Source organism: Notothenia rossii (assembly GCF_949606895.1).
Source record: "Notothenia rossii genome assembly, chromosome: 4".
NCBI lineage: Eukaryota > Metazoa > Chordata > Actinopteri > Perciformes > Nototheniidae > Notothenia > Notothenia rossii.
This window is the reverse complement of record NC_136902.1, coordinates 68,193,205-68,197,554: the sequence shown is the minus strand read 5'-3', so window position 1 is coordinate 68,197,554 and position 4,350 is coordinate 68,193,205. Positions and strand designations below refer to the sequence as shown.

General features: G+C 42.2%; 1 long non-coding RNA gene across 1 annotated transcript; it reads right to left on the bottom strand.

The window, feature by feature from the left end:
- Positions 1–763: 763 nt before the first annotated feature.
- On the bottom strand, positions 764–3,426 carry LOC307038006. The gene is made up of 2 exons (XR_013807848.1): positions 2,322–3,426; positions 764–2,152 (listed from the first exon to the last, which is right to left on the bottom strand). It is a non-coding gene; the product is annotated as an uncharacterized lncRNA (long non-coding RNA).
- Positions 3,427–4,350: the final 924 nt, after the last annotated feature.

Genomic DNA, 4,350 nt, shown 5'->3' with positions numbered 1-4,350 from the left:
GAACACAACTCGGTAAAGTCCACAAAATCCTTGTCCTTTTTTTTTTTTGTAATGGAAAAGAGAACTGGACAATTATGGTGGAAATCCACAAATTAAAAATAAATAATACCTTGGCCCATGCTTCACCCTTCCACGAAATTTCATAAAAGTAGACCCCGTAGCTGAAACTGAAAGTAACATTTAAGTTGATGTGCATTGCCTCTGGCTGTCGCACACACAAAATTCCCAACTCAAAGAGCTTGTAACTGCTTCTCACAGACTTCAACAGTGATGGAACTCAGACATCATCACATGACCTACTGGTTGGACATTATACTAGAAGATAAATAAATGAATGGTAAAATAATCAGTTGGGATCTAATTTGAGTTGGGATGTCATTTTCATTTAAGATTTGAGAATGAAGGAATCAGCATTTGTGACAAAGAGAACGATGGCAAAGGTCCCCCCCTTTTTTCTGAGCTTATACACATCTTATAGTTTTATCATGTGTTTGAAAGCTCACGTAAAACTAATAATTGGATTTTTCTCAGTTTGGATATTTTTTTCACAAACACACTTTTTCAAAGGTCAAGAATGAACGTCCATGCTTTAAAATACTTTCATATCGTCTCATAGTGATGTGATTCTTACTGAAAGCAGATCATTGTTAGTAAATATAGACCAGATTAATTCTGGCCGGTCTCAGTGGCAATGTTACTGGGGAGTCAGTTATTTAATGGGAGGGGCTCATTCAATGTGGAACAATAGAGTCAAAGACAGTGCTCAAGATTTCAACATTTTCAGTTTAGTATACTGTAAATCATAGCGGACATAAAAACAAAACTTAAACAACATGATTGGTGTTTTAGTACATCATTTGTGTTAATGATTTTTATCAAACAAATCATATCCCTGTTTACTTCAGCCCAAATGACAGCACAGTCTCTGCTGCAACAGTATCATCGTAGACTCTTCTTTTGGAGTAGGGCCACAAAGGGGTCCAAGCTCAGTCCCCACTCCCCCCCAACCTTGAACCACCGATGGCCTGACTGTACAGAACATGTTTTAATGTTTAGCAACAGACACAACAAGGACACTCTTGTATCCAGATCTGCAACAAATAATTGCCAGTTTTGAAACATTTCTATTTGACATCAGTGAAGAAGCATTAGCTGCTGGCAGTAATCGATGAAATGAAGGAGCGATAGAGGGATAGATGGATTTGGGGGTCAGTCATGACAAAATAATTACGGGTCCAGATCTCATCCCCAGCCCGGTGTTATTGGTAGCAGCAGAGTGTTACAGGGCTTTTTCTTAACGCCACACACTCTGCTTTCTCTGTCTGGTTCCCCTCCAGTTCACTCTGTGTGTGAGGGGCGCTTGCTCCCCATTTGGCAGTGCTGTAAATTGTTTCTGTCAGCTTAGATAAACGGACCCCTGGGTTTGTCCATCTCCCCCTCCCCTCCACACAAACACAGGCACCTTTACACACACAAATGCAAGCCCACACAGCCACACACACATATAGATTATGCTGTAATCAACCAGTTAGGCGGTACTATATCCTCCCTTGTTTTGGAGGCTTGTTTACCCGTTTCCCACACTATTAATATTCCTCCCTACTGCGAAGTATCAAAAGGGTTATCCTTCCTCAAGTAGACGAAGATGGATTTTATTTTTGTATGCTTGCCAGCGACTGAATGCCTGGAAAATGATTGTAAAGTCACCTCCAAAAATATGTAAAACAGGGTGAAGAGGATTTAACACGGTTATATAGTGTTGATAATTGTCTAAAATTTGACCCATGCGTAATAGGAAATGATTTCACTGCAAATTGGGGGAGATCAGGACGGACAAAAAGGCATTATCTAATGGCAACCGACAGAGGGAGGGATGGAACATTTTCAACCTGAAAGTATTCCGTAATTTTCTCGCTTCGTGGTATTTTGTTGTTGCCATGAACCGTTGTGCAAACTGATTCTCTTCTATGATACAGTGTGATGGCAGCTTTCCCTTCTTCTTCGCCTTCTTGTATTTGTTTAGGGACTTTTTTATGTCATTTCTGCCGAGATGTAATTTAGTCAGACAGCTTTGTTCCCTGTTGATTTGCTATAATGAGACAAGGCGGCGTTTCTCTTGTTTGTTGAAGCATTTTGCTTATATTCCAGATGTCTCCAAAAAGAAAACAGAAAGAAGAGATGAACAATAAAAGCACTGATGCAAATTAAATCTAATTTGGAGTTAGAGCAACAGTACAATCTAAGGATGGGTGTCAAAGGAATATGATAAATGTTTAGAAAGGAGTATCCATTAAAGAGGGCGTTTATGAAACATAGGCTACTTATCAGATATCCCGATGTCGAAGCTTCAGAGCCGTTCCTTGTAATGTTGCTTGGAGCTCGGGTGTAGTTGACCTCCTCGCTTTCTGCTGGGTTCCCAGGTCAGCCGGTTAATCTGGTCCAGTAGCGAGCTCGGATTTTTTAGGACAGTCACTGTTATCCCTCTCTTCACCATGTCTGCTGTTGCCTCCTCAGCCGAGTTGTAGACCACTGGATTATCATCATAAAATACTTTTAATCTGGCCGGGAATGGGCTCTGGAATCTTATGTTTCTTTCCTTTAGTGTCGCTTTGGCTTCCGCATACTGCCTCCTCCTTCTCTGCAATTCAGGTGTGTAATCATGGTCCACGTTGACCTTTTTTTCTTTGAAATAAAAACCCTTTTTCTGCCAGGCTTTTTTGATTACGTCTTCTTTCATTTTAAAACTTGACAATTTCAACACTAGAGATCTCGGTGAGGCCTCGGCCGGCGGTTTGGGACGGAGCGCACGGTGCGCCCTCTCAATATGTAGCGTAGAGGGGGTCAGTTCCAGGCCTTTAATTAGTAGCTCTTCCACAAATGCGATCACCGATGTCGACATGGCTTCTGCTCCTTCCTCTTCTCCGTAAATCCTTACATTCTCGCGGCGTGTTCGTCCCTCTAGGTCCGTCAGTTTAGCCTCTGGCTGTACCTGTAGCTTCACTAGGCCAGATACCACCTCTTCCCATGACTGGATCCTGGTCTCGGCTGCGTCAATTCGTTCCTCTGCTTCCTCCATTCTTTTGTTGATTTTATTGATGTCTTCCTTTATTCCGCTGAGTTGTTGGCAGGAGTCTTTTCTAAAGTCTCGCAGCTCTTTTAGAATTAAACTCATATGAGCTTCCCCGCTGGGAACTGCGTCATCTGGCTGCGTGTCATCATCCATGCTGTTGCTGACTTGAGACAGCTGATCGATTTCTTCCTCGCCAAGCTTTTTACTTTGTGTTGTATTTCTCTTTCCTTTTCTGGACATATTTCGTTAGTCCGATATTTCCCCGTTGACTTAAATGCACTCAAAGAGTTGGATTGCGTTGTTCGGACAGTGTTTTTAGATATTTTAGGTCGGGAGCGTGTTGCTCTAAGCTTCCATCTCTGTGCTGGACCGGAAGCCAGGATAAATGTTTAAAAGAGGTATGCGTTTTCACGTGGCCTTGCTTCACAAAGAATACCTTTATCATTGTGCAGTTCACATTTCCTTTATGAATATCTTTATACAGTATGTCACATGCATTTAAGATTGAGAAGTGAATGAATGGAAGAAAGAGAGATGAACACACATGGTAGCAGTAGTGTTTGGTGCTCTGCTTTTCTGGGAAAAATAGGAAGCAGATGACAGGGTTACAGTCCATAGTCTTACAAATAGCTTGCCCCATTATGTCATGTCTCTCTATTATATTCCTTTCTTTGTGGCTTTCCGAATGCAGCTTTTTAATTAAAGTGTTTGAAAACAATGCTGCTAGAAGAAAAGGGTCCGTTATAGCATAATGATACCCCAAGGCCACGAGCATTCAGAATCATCAGGCCCCTCGTCAGCGTTGGTCATAGGAAGTCATTCCTCCATTAAGCTGGAGTTTCTCGCAGAGGTAGCATATTAACACTTGTTTACAAAGAGCCTTAAAGCACTCAGAAGCTGAGGTCTTCTGCGAAACAGGAAGTGCTGCTAGGGTTGCTGGGCACACTCCTTCTCAGGGACCGAATTTGAAGGATGAAAGTGCTTCTTGGTTTATTTTGAAGCGATTTCGGCTCGGTCTCTATGGTTCCCTGCCTCCCTTTGTCGTTGTGTCACCTTTGTTTCTCTCTCATACATACTTAGCCCAATAAATGCAGACACTTTGATCTAATAACGTGCGCACACACACAGCCTCCAGGTAAACTGAAGGGGACGGCTTAGCAGGGCTAAGTGTAATTGCATAGGTGGATAGGAGTCTAATAGCGGTCTTAGGGAGCCGAATTATCGCTGTTTTGCCCGTAGAGATACTCCAGTACCGTCTTTTTCATGTAGTTGTTGCATTT